We start from the raw sequence: 19418 nt of genomic DNA on the forward strand, positions 1-19418 counted from the left end.
AAAATATAATTTATTCCTGTGATGTGAAGCTGAATTTTCAGAAATCCTTCTATGCTGATTTGCAGTTTGAGAAACATTTGATTATCATCAATGTCGAAAACCGTTTTTGGTGCTTGATATTTTTGTTGAAAACTTGATTTTTTTTTTTTTCAGGAATCATTGATAAATAGAAAAATAGATAAAAAGTATTCCTCACCATGAATATATGTGATTGTGGATCTTAAAAACTTTGAATTTGGGGAAACCACTTGAAACATTTGTTGTGTTGAGCAATTTCAATTACTTACTACTATTTGATTTGTTAATTCCAAACAGCTGAAAGTCTGTAAATGTTGCCAATAAACCGAAAGTCTGGAAATGTTGCCAATAAACCGAAAGTCTGTAAATGTTGCCAATAAACCAAAAGTCTGGAAATGTTGCCAATAAACCTAATTTGCAATGGGGGTCGGATATATATATTTTTTTGTTATTTTTTTTGTTTGTTATTCTAAAATAGGTCATCATAGAAGAGGTCAAGTCATGTTCTTGCCTCGATATCTCATTCATGTTTATGTGTCAAAAATGGTGCACAGATACACCAGGATTGACGTCCTTGATGTCATTCTTCATTGATTCTCTATTTGAATTCCACATTAAAAATAACAGCTTATGGGAGAACCATTCCTTTAAACAAGTCCTCTCAGAGTTAAACTTTGTGGATCCATTTTTGAGCGCTGAGTACTTTCAGATACTTTCTCCACTACTGAGGCCAAATTCAAAGGGTTTCCTTGGGCGTAGCACTTCACTTTAATCGAAAGTGCTTTGTCTGCAGTTCTGCAGGGAGCGAGGAGGTCATGCCCAACGGTCACTGAAGTGTACTAGCTGTAAGGAACTGCAGAAGGGAGTGTACGGGGTCAGATCGGTGAGAAGAAACAGTCCATTTGCTTGAGTGAGTCCTAACACAGAAAGTGAAGCGCTCATTCAGGTAGAAAACGACAGAGGAGAGTGGACGTCTCTTTTTACGACTTATTGCTACCCATGCTTCTCTGCTCACTGATTGAATAATTCAGCGGGGGGAAAACCCCTAGGGGTATGAGGTGACGAAAAAGTGAAGCACTGTTGCTTTAAGAACTATATGTGGCAAAAGCATTCAATTAAATTGATCTCAACACTTTCCCTCTATCATTAAATTGGGGACAGGAACAACAGCAGAGGGGGGGTAATATCTGCTTGAGCGGCAAAATAGGGTTATGCAATCTCACTTAAATATGTGCAGCTGTGTGCGTGCGTGTGTATGTGTGTGCGTGCATGCATGCGTGCGTGTGCGTGTGTGTGTGTGCGTGCGTGCGTGGACAGACACTTGATACTCTACTTGCACACAAATAATTCAGCATGAAGTTTGTTTCTAGTCAGTGGCGATTCTCCCAACAGTCCCTTCCCTTAAAGGAACACTCCGCCGTTTTTGAAATAGGGCTTATTCACCGTCTTTCCTACATTTAGATAGGTGGGCAAATCCATTTTTGTCTCAGTGCATGCATTGTTTTAGTTTGGCAGGGTCGCCGCTAGCTTAGCTTAGCATAAAGAATGGAATTCTTTGTTGCCAGCTAGCATGTCCTGAGTAAAAGTAATTTAAAAAAAACCCACCTAATTACTTCTTGTGGCCTGCGTATTCACAACGAGTACACATAGCGATGCAGATTAAGACTAGGCGATTTCCTAGGCAGATATTGACTTGGGACTATATTAGGGTGAAGCACAGGCGAAGCACTGCTACTGAAATCCCACAACTTCCGTCAACAACATACTGGCGTGAATAGCTGGATATTTTTCCTACAGTAGACATAGTGAATAGCGATGAACATGGCTGATTTTGTCAGAGACGAAGAGGGTGACTTCTCAGACAATCAAGATCCAGAAACATACCTCTATGAACCAGAGTTTTCAGAAGAGGAGCTGCGTGCTTTGGAAATAGAACGACAGGAGAAGGAGGTTGCGATCGCTCAATACCAGGCTCAACATGTCAGATCAAGATGAGCGTGCCCGCAGTTGTGTCACAGCTACCGAGGATTTCTCTGCGTTGATCCATCCTGCAGTCCTCGACTTTTTTCGGTTCGAAAAAGTAAACTGGAAAAAACGCCCCACGCCGAATGGACCCACTGGACAGCTGTCCACAGAGTAAGTGATTATTTTCAATTACCATGTTTGCTGTAACTGTAGCTGTAACTTCTCAAAATAAACACAATCCAAAAGCGAAGATACTCGGTGCAGGTCACGCCGGTATGTTGACGGATTTCAGGTGCTGCGTGATATCTCTGCGCCCAAGTAGCAGTGCTTCACCTGTGCTTCACCCTAATATAGTCCCAAGTCAATATCTGCCTAGGAAATCGCCTAGTCTTAATCTGCATCGCTATTTGTACTCGTTGTGAATACGCAGGCCACAAGAAGTTTTTGATCACTTTTACTCAGGACATGCTAGCTGGCAACAAAGGATTCCATTCATTATGCTAAGCTAAGCTAGCGGCGACCCTGCCAAACTAAAAGAATGCATGCACTGAGACAAAAATGCATTTGCCCACCTATCTAAATGTAGGAAAGACGGTGAATAAGCCCCAGTTCAAAAAACGGTGGAGTGTTCCTTTAAAGTATATCAGGCTGTATTTTTTAAAGCATGACTCGGACAACATTTGCTGAAGAAGCGCTTGAGAATACACATAATTTCTTAGGCCTGCTGAGTTAAAAGACGCTATTTAACCTGTCTCTCCGCAGCGGATGCCAGCCAAAATGGGTTACATTAAGTTATTTTTTTTTCTACCATAGTTGATAACTCGGAGCTCTGACATGCCTCTCAAAGTTAAATTAGTGAACTGCTCTGAAAAACAAGATCAAATGCAGTCTGAAACAGTGGAAATGAATAATTGAGGAGCTGTGATGAAAATTTAGCAAATTCCTCATTGTGAGAAACTGCAATACGGTTTCATTTGGATGCAAATGTGATTATATACTTAAAAGTTTCCTGTGCATAAATCAGCAAGGTCAATCAAACCAGTGGCAAGAAAGAAATATAACCGTAATTAAATCTAAATGTGTGTCTTACTTTCTAAACTGCGATGTAACGTGGTTTATATTACTTTTCTCGCATTTCAATCTATAAAAGGTGTGTTAGGCTGAATATACATTGCATTCAGACACAAATCTATCACCGAACCCTGACAGCCTACAGTATCTCGTTATATATCTGATCTCAATCATGGGTCTCGCTCCTCCTCGAAGATGCTTGCAGCGGCACTAACAGAGCATGAAATGTGACATGACAGTGTGTCATTCCCTGAGACAGTCTGTGTATCGTTCACACATAGGGAGAGATGGAGACGTTCAAATATACGCATGGTATGTTCCTTGTGTGTCCATCAGAAAAGATCACAAACAAATTATCTCGGCAATGGTTTATCTAGGGAGCAATGAGATTAAATTGGAAGCAAATCATTTTAGCTGATGTCTCCTGCTTCCCAGATTTTTTTCTGCAGAGAAAAAGACACTAGTTATCTCATATCTGTCTCCTCTAGAGTTTTACAAGAGATCTCAGCAATGTGCTCAGATTTGTTGATACCAAAATCTGCAATCAAAAGTGAGCAAAAAAAAAAAAAACTACATTTGTTTTACAAAATTGGACAAATAATATAAAAATGAATCAATATGAAAAATAAGATAAACCTATAAAATACAATTCATATTTTAGTTATAGCATTATTTTTTTATATAAAAGATGAAAAGGCTGCAATCAACAGTAATCTGGTAAATCTGTGCACACTGGGAATAAAAATGTCTTTTTAAAAAAAAGTAATTTTTATTTTAGATATTCAAAGACTAATGATAAAATGTGTATTTAGTAGTATTTTAGGTACAGGCAGGTACAGTGTGTTCAGGGGACAGGCAGCTAGCGGATAGTGAGATGTTTGCTGTATGTGACAAAAAATGTTTTGGCCTAAAAAACACGTGACATCGCTTATAGAGCACCTTGAAGAAACTTGTCGGCCAGACAAAAATGAAAAATACCAAATACTGGCTACTTTATTCATCTTTGCGATATATACAGGGGTTGCACAATGAAACTGAAACACCTGGTTTTAGACCACAATAATGAATTACTGTTTTTTACGGACTATAAGTCGCATTTTTTTTCATTGTTTGACTGGTCCTGCGACTTATAGTCAGGTGCGACTTTATATATCAAAATGAATTAATACTGACTGAGATGAACCAAGAGAAAACATTACCGTCTACAGCCGCGAGAGGGCGCTCTAGTTAGCGGAGTTGTTCAGAAGCGACACCGATGAAGAACTCAATGGATTCAGTGTTGTATGGAATGAGATCGGGAGCTTGGTGAACTTGCTGACCGGTAACTTGTTGGACTCGCTGGCTTATGTTAATTTAGCCTATTCAGTCTCCCAGGTATATGTTCTTTATGCTATTGTGTAGCTGAATAACTGTTAATGTGTTACGTTAACACATCAGAAACCTATTCAGCCTGTTGTTCTGTGTGCTGTTGTGCAGCTGAATAACTTTCCAGATTAAATGTCTGTTCTTGATCTTGGATTTTGTGAAATAAAATTCTAAATAAATGCGACTTATAGTCCAGTGCGACTTATATATGTTTTTTTCCTTATCATGACGCATTTTTTTGACTGATGCGACTTATACTCCGGAGCGACGTATAGTCCGGAAAATACGGCAGTATGGTGTAGGGCCTCCTTTTGCGTCCAATCTCACTATGTGATGCTGGTGGAGGAAAACGCTTTCTGACTCACACCTCCAAAATGCGTCTCAAACATGTTTAGATCTGGTGACTGTGCAAGCCATGGGATATCTTCAACTTCACTTTCATGTTCATCAAACCATCCTGTCACAAGTCTTTCTGTGCGTATTGGTGCATTGTCATGCTGATACACGGCTCAGGGTGTTCAATGTTTGAACCATTAGGTGCACACGGTCCTCCAGAAGGGTTTGGTAGTCCTTGGCAGTGGATCAAACACAGTAGAGAATGTCATGATATTGCAGCTCAAACCATCACTGATCCACCCTGGGCTTCACTCTGGGCACGCAACAGTCCGGGTGTTCAGTTTCTATGGTGTTTCTTCACACCGTGTGGATGTGGGAAAGACAGTGAAGGTGGACTCATGAGAGAGCAATACATGTTTCACATTGTCCACAGCCCAAGATTTGCACTGTTGGCATCAATAAAACTGACCAAAGGTTTGACTATAGCAGCCCGACCATAAATATTGACGCTGTTGAGCTCCTGAAGAACAGTTTTGGTGGAAACAGGAGAGGCGAGGTGGGCATTTAATTCTGCAGTGAGTTGGGCAACTGTGGTTTTATATTTTTTTGATACAAACCTTATTAGTATCTGGACATCCCTTTCAGACTTTTACACTTTACATCGACAGCAATGAGAATAAATGAAGAGTCTTCTAAACCTCAAAATATTCTCCTGAGTAAAAAACCTGGTGACACTTTACAATAAGGTTAATTAGTTTACATTAGTTAATGTATTGACTAACATGAACTAACCATGAGCAATACATTTGTTACTGTATTTGTTCATATTTGTGAACGTTATAAAAAGTCATTCATTATTTGTTCACAGTGCATTACCTAATGTTAACAAGATTTGAATAATTTATTAGTAAATGTTGAAATTAACATTAACAAAGATTAATAAATGCTGTGAAAGTGCAGTTCATTATTATTTCATGCTAATTAATGTAGTTGACAAATGTTAACTAATGAATCTTATTGTAAAGTGTTAAAGGCCCCAGTAATCTCCATTTCAGAATAGACCGTCTCAAACTGTGCTCAGATTTGTCAAGACACCGAATCTGCAATTAAAACTCAGAGATACCAATAACTCAAATATTTCTCATCAAATTCTTCCAAGACCAAATTATCCGAGTTTTAATATTCACGGTTTTTATTTCTCCTAAACGGAACTGAAAACTCCATTATTCATCTTGAGCAATGAAAGTGCAACCACTGCACTGAGCAACACAGTTCTCCAGCGTGATCACACGAGTGTGTATAATTACATCCTGTAATTTACCCCTCATTTCCTCCACTCAAAGCTCACGCTGGATCTCCCGTTCCATGTTTGCTAGTTCCCATATCACGTGGCGAAACATATCCCTATGTTTATGCAGCGGCTGACTCATAAGTGGCTTTTAGTTAGTTTGTTTTTCTCACAATAAGAACTGCAAGTGGATGTAAAAACAAAATGCGATCAGGGGACAAATGGAGTCCGAACAGTCACCTTTCACGCCAGCAGACACTCGAGGACTAGTCGCTCCCTGATTATGCACAACACACTTAATGACAGCTCGAGAGTTACAGAACCTTTGATTGCAAATTGGAGACATTGTGACCCTCATCAGCACAATGTGCAACTTAGGTTCAACAAGTCTACCGTGAGAGATTACAAACATCACCGTTAAAGCACAGAATTGGTCGGCTGCGGCCAGAACTAGCCTCTTCAGTGGGTCATTTATACCTCAGGAGACTTAGAGGACAGAGTAGAGCTATCAAGTGAAGTATCAGCTTTGCCTCAGATCTCTTAAAAATTCCTTAGGAGAAATTAAACTTGCTGAGACAATTGTTGGTATGCAAATAGCATAAAAGAGCTATAGAATAAATAAGCAATATCACGAGTAGCCGTGGGATATGGCTCTATATCAATGGCTGTGATTCGGCTGTAGCCAGGTAATCAATATAGAGCCATATCGCATGGCTATGAATGTGATATTGAGCTAATACAACAGTTCGACGGCACAATCGTGTTAATAAATTAGAAACAATAAGGGAGTGCCTTTGGTTGATTATGATTTCACTTTTCTAACTTTAGTTAGTGTGTAATGTTGCTGTTTGAGCAAAAACAACATCTGCAAAGTTACAACGCTCAAAGTTCAGAGCAAAGGGAGATATTTGCTTTTAAAGAAATTGCTTTTTAAGGACTACAACAAACAGCTGGACTACACGACATTCCTCCCGGGTTAGTGACATCACCAACCCTAGAATTTACATAAACCCCGCCCCCTGAACACGATTTATGGATTATCATGACAGAATATGCTAATCAATGACTAGAAGATAACTACACATAAGCTACATAAATTTGTCAACTAACCATTCAGAAATGTCCTGTTGCTTCTACATGTTGTCACTTCTTCTTGAGTCTCTTCATCTTTGACTCCGTTGACATCATCTGACTCCGGTTTGAATATAAAAGGCTAAAAGTTTTTGAAATAACCAGTGCATGTGTGTGTGAGGTAAAAGGACAGGAGCTGTTGTAGCTCCGCCCTCTGTGCCGGGAGCAGCTGCTCATTTGCATTTAAAGGGACAGACACAAAACGGTACGTTTTTGCTCACCTTCAAAAAGTGACTTTAACATGCTATATAAAAATATCTGTGGGGTGTTTTGTGCTAAAACTTCACATACACACTCTGGGGACATCAAAGACTTATTTTACATCTTGTGAAAAGGGCATTATACCACCCCTTTAAGCCCCTCTTAAGGAACTACTTTCTTCCGCCACAGATTCAAATCTCAAATGTACAGTTTAACAGTTGAGCCTCCGTTACTAATTCTAAAACGTCACTTTAGGACTATAACGAATGAACACTGAGTCGCTTCAGCGAAGCTTATTGTATTATGTGTAGAGTATTATGAGAGAGCGATCGACTAACCAAGTGCATTACCTGCATCTAGCTGATATTCTTCAGGTCAATATTATATTTGTAATAAGAAAATTGAATGTCCACTGAGGAAAGGGATATCTTTGTTCTTTTAACAAGGGGATTTCTCATGACAGCGCTAGTCAGTGCATTTGTAAGTTGAGTCGTATTGTTTACAACCTTATTTCAATCCCTTTCAATATAAAAGTCTCTGCTACTGACTCACTCATAAATAGTTATATTATTAATATCTATCTATCTATCTATCTATCTATCTATCTATCTATCTATCTATCTATCTATCTATCTATATATATATTTACATTGCTATTAAGGCTAATTTTAATATTTGTAGTTTTAGTTTTCATTTGATTCCAGTTAATAATTTTAGTGATTCAATTTAAACTTATTTCAAGTATTTTATTGCCAAGGCAACATTTCTAATTTTCATTTAGTTTTTTAACTTTTAGCTTTTTTTTTTCAATACAAATTATTAGAGTTTTAAAGTTTTATTTAGTTTTAGTCATTTTGTCATTTACATGACAATAATGTCGGTTTAGTTTGGTTTTCACTCAGTTTGCTTGTTTGTTCATAGTTTCCATATTTCCTAATTCCACGCACCTGTTCTGTTTATCTTTTAATTACATCCCTCTGTGTGTATAAGCCCTGAGTTTCCCTAGTTCATTTGTCTGTTATTGTCAATGTTAATGTGGTTGAATTCTAGTTGCTAGATCCAAATTTCCTGCCATCTGGATTATAATAAAGACTTTTTTTTTGTTTCTACTCCTTTGTCGTTCGCTTCAGCCACATCTGTGACAATGAGATTTCATTTGTTGTTTTTCTTTTCTAAGGGTCTGCACAGCAACCTTGACAAATGTATTAAAAATGTAGCCTATAATAGCATTTTTTTATCAATTGCCTGTCTCGAAAAAAAAATAGTATTTGTCAAATGTTCAAGAACTGTGCTTGTAAATTTACTGTCGTTGCTTAAAATAAATGGGCATATGCTTTGCACAGTTGAATTGACGGTACATTATTTTATGTCAAAAACGACCACACAAGAAATTAAGTGTCCTCTTTCTTCAGTGTGAGTAAGTCTACATCCAAAACAAAACTTTCAAGAAATGCTGAATTCTTTTGAGGATTTTGAGGGTTTACTTATTTCTGTAGCGTTGTGTCATTTTGATTGACGTCTCAACATCTCCTGTTTTTTGCCCTGTGACGCTCTGAAAAAGACAACTAAGAATAGAGAAACACATAGCTGTCATCTTTAATGAGCATCACTGCCTGTGTGCCTGATGGATCTCAGGTAAGACACATGCAGTCTCACAATAGACGCTTTCAGAAGATTCAGTCAGAGCACAGTGTCATCTCAGGACAACCCGAAAACCGACGCCGCTTCAATCAATTCCAAAATGAACAGTGTGAAAACATTATTAGCTCGCAGTATGATGATTTTCTTCATGTTTTATGATTGGCTTTCTTGTTGTGAAGTGAATGTAATCAATATTTTGTTTTATTCAGAGCATAATCCATTTATGTAAGAGACAAGCCTACCGACAAATAGTGTACTCTTGTCCTTCGTCTTCATAATACAAAGCCTCAGGCCCGAATGTGGTGTTCCCATGGCAACCGTCGATGACATGGGGCCATTTTGTGTAAACAACATTATGGAGAGTGGACTGACTTCAAAGAAAGTCACCGTGAAACAGTATCAGTACAGACTGGGGAATAACTGTGATTACGGGAAGTTGCCTGCCATCTAAATGTAAGGTATACACACACATTTAGTGGTCATGCCATCTTACGTACTTGCAGATGCACATTATTGTAGAGCCTATGCTTTTGGGGAAGATCTGTGTATAAACAGCTCACTTTAATTGTCACTGCATGTAAAGAGAAAGTAATATTTTATTTAATATTTAATTATTTACTGATAATATATAATATAATATAATATATAATGCAGATGCAGGTTCTGAAAAAATATATGGTCGTTGTTGACTAAAAGATTGTTTGTAATAAATTCAATGTTGAATCAAATCAAATATTTCCTTCTAAAGCTACTTTTTGTAATGTTTATTTGATGTTTTTCTCACTTTTAACACAATAAAGACTTTTAATTATCTTTTGGGGGTCATTTCTTAGCCAAATTTGATGTGCCATCACATGTAATTAATTAGATTAAAAATTGTAACTGCTTGACAGTCCAAATATATATAGAGAGAGGGTTTAAAACATTTTTTTTTCAATGAATTAAGACACATTTTGTAACTTAAAATAGATTCAGATTCTAATTCTCAGATTTGTCTTGCACCGTGGGCATCATGTCATTCCCCTGTACGCCTTAATTGTGTTTTCATTCTGTTTCTGAATTGCTATGCGCTTCCCCAACACTCGGATGTATCAAGACGATAAATATAGCTCAATTCCATGACATATAACACCAAAACAGTTTAGCGTGCAACTTTAAGTGACATAAAGTCCACCCGTACAGAAAGAGATGAAATTCCATGTGATATTGCTTTTCTCTGAAATAAGATGGGTCAAATTGAAGATCATAATCAGTCACAGCAGGCAGCAGATGATATTTTATGATATAGTTGACATTCCAGGAAAATTCCTTTGAAGTATTGCATTTATGCTCCATATAATAGCCTATATATGGCTTTTTCCACACAATATTCCTTATTTTCCACACTACATATTACATTATAACATTTCCCAGTTCTTAACTGGGCTGTGAATTATGAGTGAACAATGGATTGTTTACTGTGACCTACTATATGGCCAATACCAAGAGTAAACACAATTAAAGTAAATAGCCTTAAAGAAGAGAGCAACACATTTGAGAGTCTCATTAAAGATAATGACGTTCTAAGCTCAAACATGCCTCTGGCTATCGTTTCTGTAAAGATGTCAGACCAAAGCCACCTATGAACTGGGGCTGTGCGCTTAAATCGTTTCCATAGTTACAGTGCAAGAGGTCAAAGTTTAGCAGGTTAGCATGGTCCAGTTAGCTTATACTGCTAGATGCTTAAAGTGCATGAGGAAAAAAGGCATCTTGTTTCATTGAGGATCATTTAAAAGTCATGTTCATATGTTCTTATTCCTGCTGCATTTGATGTCATTGCACACGGAATATTTTGCAGTAAAATAAACAGTAAAAAAGTACATTTTGCAAGAAATTACGATTTCAGTCTTTGTACTTCAACGAGTTACTTCTTTGTCATTATTTGCGAAATTTACTAGCAATTTCTGAGTGAAAAAATTTTCAAAGGAAAAACTACACCAATTTTTTTTATAGATTGAAATGTAGAAATGTATAGAAGCTTGCGTCACCGAATAAAAAATAGAAAAATTGTGACTTTTTATCTTACAAATGTGAGTTTATCTCTTGCATTTCTGACTTTATAACAAATTTATATCTCACGATTCTGAGAAAAAAGGTAAACTGAGGGATATAAACTCGCAATTCTAAGAAAAACAGTCAGCTCACAATTTGAACTTTATAACTCATAATTTATATCTCGCAATTCTGAGGGAAAAAATTACTTCTTTTTTTTTAATCGATGGCGGAAACAAGCTTCCATTAACTACAGTATAACAAAAAAATATATGATCAATAAGTTATGACAACATACGTTTTTACATTATGTTGTTTATTTGTTTAGCACATGTTTAGTACAAGTACAAAACTATGCAAGGAGGGAACGAAGCCACTCTAGGCTTGTACAGAGTTCCACTCCTACTCATATTAATTCATGAGACATGCAGACTAAACACTCAAAAAAACAAAAATAAAAACAAACAGCGAACGAAACAAAGCAAAAGCATACGCAGAAGAAATAATAATACATGAATAATCCAAAAATAAACAATACAAAACAAAACAACAATGCAATAACATAAAAGATGATCAATCTAGATAATAATGCAGAAAAAGCAGCAATATCTAGAAAGGACTACATAAGGGCATCAGGCTAACAATAGTAGTCTCTTCAAATACTTTTTGAAAGCAGAATAAGAGGACATTGATCGCAACGATGGACTTAATTCACTCCAGAGCTTAGGACCTCTAAAATAAATATTAAATTGATGTCTTGTAGTTCGTGTGTATGGTAAGAGTAAAGTATTATTGCTATGTCTGGTTTGATATGAGTGTACATGTAAGATAGGAATAAACAAACTCTGAAAAAAGTCAAGTAGATCTTGTTTCATATAAACTTATGCATAAGTAGACATGTTTGATAAATATTTACCTTATCAATGGGAAGAACTTTGTATATATTATAAAGGGGTACATTACTTTAAGCATTTGTTTACTTTTTTTTATAAGTTATACAAGATTCAACTCATTTTTTAAGTCAATTTGAAATTAAGTTGAAATGACTTTCACAGCCAAGTTGATTGTACTTTTTTTTCTTACGGTGTAGAAATGAATGTGTAACTATAGTAACGAGGATTTGTTTCCGCCCACGCTAAGCCACGCCCCCAGTCTATGACACTGTATCTGTGGTGGGTTGCCATGGCTCCTCTTTGACAGCCGAACCCCAGTGTTGATGTGACAACATGGTGGCCGGCATCTGAGTTAATAAAAAATATACAGTTGACAAGCAATAAAAACATAAAACATTTGTGAAGGGAATCGGGATTCAATCTCTCCCAGCTGAAATGGACGCCCAAGGATGAGAATGCGTTGGACAGACTTGGGAGTTCCCTTCCTGTCACATATCTGACAACACAACAACTTTATAAGATCTTGGCACAGGCAGTTTTGATGCATAAAGTAGTCCTATTCAAATTATTATAGAAGTTATTTACTTCCACCGCACAACCTGACCTTTTGAATAACCATAGCAACTCTCCCTTTCTATACAACCCTATGTAGGTGGTCTTCAATTACTGCTGGTAGTTCCCTGTGGTCGGGCTGTTTTTAACCCTGTGACTGCGACGTGCTCAGAGGAGCTGACATGGCATGTGTCGGGGGGTTTCTCTTCACACGCCTCTGACCCTTAACTCGGCTCCGTACGCTGGGTGACACGAGGTGCACCGGTGAAAGTGTGAAACCCATAAATCCGTCTGTCAAGACTTGCTCAGACACCTGAGGCTCCAGGGAATGAAACTCTGGATGGTCATTTATATAAACTGGTACTATTTCTTGACAAAAATAGATCCTTCCTGCCATATTTGGAATATATTCTGTCGTGACACATTAGTGTTGCTCACGTGCAATCATTTTTAATAGCAGTTAATGCCCATCAAAAGCCTGCGGGCGCTACAATTCTCGAATATTTTGGAAAAAAATACTTTTATGCTCATCAAGACTGTTGTAGTCGCATCTAGTTGCTTATAATTCTTCTGTACCACCTTTTGAAGTCAGTCTAACTACAACCAGTATTTGAAACACGAGCAAACCAAACGGTCTTCTTTTTAAATGTTTACTTCCAAAACATAAAATTATTATACATGGTACGCACAGTCAAAAAACTGTTGCTTCCAACGTCTCTAACTTCAAACTAAACTAACTACATCCAATCGCTTACGCTATGACGTAGTGCTATCTGACTGCAAGCTCAAAATACTGAAATGTTATCAGATCTAAAGATTATTAAATCATGCATTTTAAACCAATACATTTCTTATAAATTTTCATGAAATATATATTTTTTACAGTTTTTTACAGTTTTTAAACTAAATTATTATTTCAGGTGAACTAGTCCCTATGTGGCTCTCACAACTGTATTTTATTTTATTTTAAAAATTAACATACTGTAAAAACAATGATATTGTCAAATATTATTACAATTTCAAAAAAAAAAATCTATATTTGAATATATTATTTGAATATATTACTAAATAATATATTTGAATATATTATTTAGTAATGCAATTTATTCCTGTGACCAAAGCTGAATTTTCAGCATCATTACGTCACATGATCATACATAAATCATTCTAATATGCTGATTTGCTGCTCAAGAAGCATTTCTTATTATCATCAAAATTTCATACTTTTGTGGAAACCATGATGCATTTTTTTCTGGATTCTCTAATTAATTGAAAGTTCAAAAGTACAGCAACTAAATTAGAAATATGTTGGAGCATAAACTTCACATTTGATCAATAAAAAATTATAAAATCTTCCTAATCCAAAACAATTGAACAGTATACTGCATATAAATATAAATGATGTAATATGTAAATTACATTATTTATAATTGTATAAATACACACACACATTATATATATATAAAATCAATTATTAATATATAATTAATATCCAGGAAAGTCCTTGGATGTAGAGTGTGTCGTAACACATTTCTGTGTCCATAATCGTATTTCTTGTCTTGCATATTATAATTTGTAATTATACTTTTTTTAAATACAGTTCTGCGCTTGGTCAGATATTTGTATTAATCAATTTCACTTTTTGGGGGTTTTGAGAAGCGTATGGTTTAGGAGCAACATTGCAAGCAACAATTTTTTTTTTTAAATGATATGCAATTTTGCCATTCATTCGTGACATCTGGGCTCCCCCACTTGATAAGCACCAGCCATCACTGGCGTGACTACAGTAAACCATTTCTGAATGTGCCAGGCCATGCATAAATCAATAAGTAAATAATATATGAGATTAAGAAATCGTTTCGTTCCACTGAAACGCTCAGAAACGCTGCACTCCAACAACTTCAGGTTTCACTAGGCATCGTGTATATTGTGTTTTTGTCCAAATAATTCATGATATTTCGGCTGCTGGAACAGCTCGCTCATGTTTCAGTTTATCAAAACACAGACTTCAAAAAGTTTAATTCATAGATACAATCAGCAGCAAATCTTAAATACCATGGTATTGGTTTACTGGGGGAACAACAATCTTAGCTATTTTTATTTTACCTGTAATCAAATCTGCAAAATAAGGTCTACGCGTGCCACACATGCCAAAGTAGGTGTTGTTGGACTGTTCGTGCAACAGAAAATAGTGTTTGAGCATTCAGTTCAGTCAGTGTTTATGTTCTGTTTTTATGTTTTATTCTCACTCAATGTGCAGCTTTTATTGTTTGTGTGTACAGTCTTTGTAAAGGGCTAGACATCATTTAGCTTTGTTCAGGGGTGTCCAAAACACAAAGAGAGGCCTTTGTTCTAAAGGCTCATTATTTTATTCTGAATCTCTGTTGCACACTGTTTTGGATTTTATTATGGCAAATTACACTATTTGAATAATTCATGTTGTTCACAACTTGCTGTGTTTCTTCTTTTTATTCATGCCCCCATCCTGACTGTTAAAAATATATGCAACTAATGCTTCTAAATTGCCCTTTACTGGTGAAATAAATCTAAGATCCAGAGGAAAAATGTATTTGATTATGATCTCTCTGAAGCCTATTCCTTTGTCACACAGTAGACAACAAAGCAAAAATATCAACAACAATGAGATTATCAATGACTATATGTCTAAACACCCATTAAAAAAAATAAAAATTAAATGAAAAAAAATCACAGGTTTCCTTCCAACCCTAAACAAAGTTGAGGATCTCTGAGGGTACGTTTACACGACAACAATGTACTAAAAACGGAAAGGGTTTTCGTGTACAGACGACAACGTTGTCAAAATGATCCCCATTCACACGGATCTGTGTGACAAAAACGACTAATATTATTCAAGCCAGGCCAGTAGATGGCGATGTCATTTTGTAATGAAACACTACATACCTAGACCAGAGCCCGTCTACGCAGAGCCTGGCCTCTCCCTATTAAGTCCTATTGAACCGAATTTTGGTTGTAGTACCACCAGAGTTCCACTGGGGGCGATCGCCCGAGTGCAAAATGAATGGGAGTCTATGGGGCTAGACGGCTAAATTTGTCTTTCACCCGATTACCGTTGAGAAATCTCAGATTTGATTGGTTCTGCAAGTTCAACATGGGTTATAGGTCGAAAGTTGAATGAACGAGTACTAATGTCCTTTCGATTTCTTACAGGTTGAGTTGTTGTTGCCCATAACACGCTAGCATTCTGCTAATGAACGCTGATTGGTCAGTGAAGGACTGATTACGACCAGAGATACCACCAGGCCCGGATTAAGAATTCAGAGGCCCCTGGGCACAATGTTTTGTAGCTTGTAAAGCAGTATCTCTGGTCGTACGATGTGTATGACGTCATTGACATTTTAGAAGACTTTTTAAAGCAAATAAGTGACTCTAAAAAATCTAACACCCAGCAATGTGTTATTTCTTTGCATCTCCTTTCGAATACAACATTCAAATTACTAGACAAAAAATGATATCCTGAGAAAAGTGGATTTTGAGGGGTATAGCGCCATAGACCTCCATTCATTCTGCACTCGTCCTGTGAGCGCCCTCATATGGAGCCATAGTGGAACTGCAACCAGTTCAGACTCTACTGAGAGTGGCGGTTCTCCCCATTAGACATTCTCTGCCTAGACTGAACACGTAATACATAAACATGCGCATGACACCACCGTTTTGACAAATTCACGTTTTTGTATATTAACCCAACACAGACCCAAATAGTTTACTCGGAGACGATAACGGTATTGTTTTCAAAAACATGCACTTTAAAACACGTTTTCAAAATTTTTAATTTTCAGGCCACCAAAACGTTGTCGTCAAAAAAGTTTTACGTTTTTAGTTGAAAACAGTGTCATGTAAACGGCCCCAGGAAGTTTGAAGGCTGCCCAATTTCTTGACTCTTTGAGCTGTAATACACATATTGGTAATTAAACCGTTGATGGTCCCCATTGACTTCCATAGTATAGAAGAAGAAGAAAAACAACTATGGAAGTCAATGGGGACCAGAAACTGTTTGGCTATCCACATTCTTCAAAATATCTTCTTTTGTGTTAAACAGAACTCATACAGGGTTGAAACTACTTGAGGGTGAGTGAATGATGACAGACTTTTCATTTTTGAGTGAACTATCCATTTAAGTGGGATAGAAACTTAATTGCATGTTTTTTTACAATGATTATGCTTTAGGAAGATTATATTAAATGCGATTAGTTGAACTTAAGAGTGCACTTCCTTTGTCGCTAGGATTCATTTATTTTGGGGGGGGGGGGGCTCTTAAAAGCACAAAATGTACTTATATTTTCTCTGTCTGCTGCTTTAGATGTCACAGTTCACACAATAGCAGTAGTCATTAGTGAAAGGTTTTTTTTTTTGTACTTATTCACATGAAAATAGAGCATTTGCATAGAGGTCTTAATGGTACAGTAGTAAACAACAGCCAGTAGCCTATCATTTCAAGAGCTAGATAGAGACGGCGGAAAATGTTCATACATTATTATTACCTAACTGTACAGTATAAGTGGACCTAAGAGAACATATATAAAATAATAAAAAATATGATGATTTGAGACGCCTCGAAAGATCAAACAAAGAATTCACAATGCAAACACACCATTTCTCATTCAGCACTGCGGATGTGGAGCATCGTAGTGTATTTCTGGGAAAAGGTCTTTCAGGACCAGAGGGGAGAACAGACCCCAATACGCAAACAAACCCGCCCAGAGACAGACTAGCTCCAATCACCCATACTGTGAGAAGACACAGCCAGCGAATGAGGCAAAACAGAAAGAGAGCGAACTGTCAAGGTAACTGAGAGAAGGATGAGCTGGAATCCTCATGAGGACATGAACACCGAGAGAAAAGAAAAGAGGTGAACAGTTAATCTAGGACAGAACTGAACATTGCGCATGCATGGCTCCCACATGTCCAGCTTTGCTCGTGATGGTGCAAAATCTGTCATTCAGGAAATAAATTTGCCCCATTTGTCACAGTATGCAGGATCATCATCCCAAACACAATCAGACAATGCAGTCAACCCCTCAAAATACTCTCTCCGTAACACATGCACTGTGACGTGAGTTATTAGTGCCGTGCTGTGAGTCACAGATGTTCCGTTCTATCTTAGTGACTGCGAATGAATCATTGCCAACTGACCCCGATGCCACCGAGTGTGCAAAGTCACAAATGCACCATCACAGAACACACACACAAGCATGCTTGTCGTCTGCTCACAGGACAGGTGCCGGTGTCAAAAAATACATTTTAGGTAATAACAGTGTATCGTAGCTGTATATGACTGAATCTTTCCCTCTCCTATCAAATCCTGACGGATAAAATGAATTGATTATGATTATGTTTCAGTTTTATAAATAAGTCAAGATAGCGTATATTCACGAAAATAAGTTGCACTTGACAATAAGTTGCACAGCATGGGCAAAATTGCTTTGTTGAGAGAGAAAACACATTCAGAAATAATGTAAATTGCCAGTAAATAAAATGACATTTTTATAAACATTATAAAGACTATAAACATGTTTATGAGTTCCCCTCACTCCACAACAAATCAATATAACGGTATTCAGAAAGAAAAATGTAAGAAACTTTAAAGTACAGCCTAATGGCATTCATTATAAACAACATAAACGGAAAGCCTACAAATGTTCAAAGTTCAAACGCGCTGTACAAATAATAATAAATACATTTGCACTCACCAAGCCTCACTCATTCAGCACAAATCCAAATATGTGCAATTTGGGCATGTTTTTGCATGCAAGGCTTTCATTCATCCTTGAAACAGAAATTAAGATATTTTTAATGAAATCTTTTTTCTGTCCCTCCATTGAAAGTCCATTCCATCAAAAAAAGTCAATTTCAATCTTCAAGAAGTTCATAAAGTCATTCTAAATGTAATCCATATGAATTGATAAGTTTAATCCAAGTCTTCTGAAGAGATATGATCGCTATATATGATGAATGACATCTTTGATCATTAAAACATCGATCAGCGTACATACAAAGAGCAATGAAATATAGTAAACTAATAAACTAAACTAACTTATACATAATAAATAGCAATTTCATCTATCCAATACAGATCGTTAAACTTGATGTCAGCAGCATATTTTTGGTGCATATATATTTAACATAATGTGACAGTTATTATTTCTTCTAGACTTAACCCTGAGGTTACACAGCAAAATGATGGATGATCCAAACAAGCTGGAACAAAATATGATCTATTTTAGCATTAAATAACCAGAAAACCACCCCAGAACCAACACTTATTTGACTTACTTACTCTCTGACCACTTTTAAGCTGAGAATTCTTCTTGATATATATCTATTCCACTTCTGCAGATCTGTGACTAAAGTTCAGTGAAGAACTTACAGTGCCGAAGCAGCTCTCAACATCTGTGTCCATCTCTCCGAGCTGAAACATGGTACAAACACAGAGCACCTGTTTCCAGATCTCGCTTATTCAACTGCTTCGCTCTGAAGGCCCGTGGCACAGTTAACTGTGCTCTCGGGAGACGAGAACCTCGTATTTCTGCTCTATTCTGAGTGCTTTTCAAGAGCAGCTAGTTTCAAGACAGCAACGGCCCCTTGATGGGAGTCACTGCTGCTATATTCAGGCTGGAGAAGCTTGGCTCCTCACTAGAGACGGCTGAAAATAGAGTCTGGACTGCTGTGCTACAATTAGCCTACCATGTAAGCTCTGCATCCGCTAGCTAGCATATCACAGGGGAAGGGGAGGGGGGTGTTTTGTTGTGATGTACCCTGTGGTTCGTGCCTCACTGGAGAATCTATGCAAAGAGTCAGTCATAAACAAGTGACATTTTCACGATTTGATTTCTACAGGGGGCATCGCACTATAGCACGTTTTGAGCTCTGATGATCCAAAAGCGTTT

The 19418-nt window shown here is 37.1% G+C and overlaps 1 protein-coding gene across 5 annotated transcripts in view; it reads right to left on the minus strand.

The window, feature by feature from the left end:
* Positions 1-19129, minus strand: part of large2 (LARGE xylosyl- and glucuronyltransferase 2) — a 116652-nt gene extending 97523 nt beyond the window's left edge. For 3 of the 5 annotated variants that reach the window (XM_079621505.1, XM_079621510.1, XM_079621515.1), the window contains exon 1: positions 18809-19129. The gene's annotated coding sequence lies outside the window, so the exon portion shown is untranslated. The remainder of the gene's footprint in view (positions 1-18808) is intronic. The other 2 variants (XM_079621506.1, XM_079621509.1) reach the window with 1 other exon arrangement.
* Positions 19130-19418: the final 289 nt, after the last annotated feature.

The sequence above is a fragment of the Phoxinus phoxinus genome, assembly GCF_949152265.1.
Source record: "Phoxinus phoxinus genome assembly, chromosome: 8".
Classification (NCBI taxonomy): domain Eukaryota; kingdom Metazoa; phylum Chordata; class Actinopteri; order Cypriniformes; family Leuciscidae; genus Phoxinus; species Phoxinus phoxinus.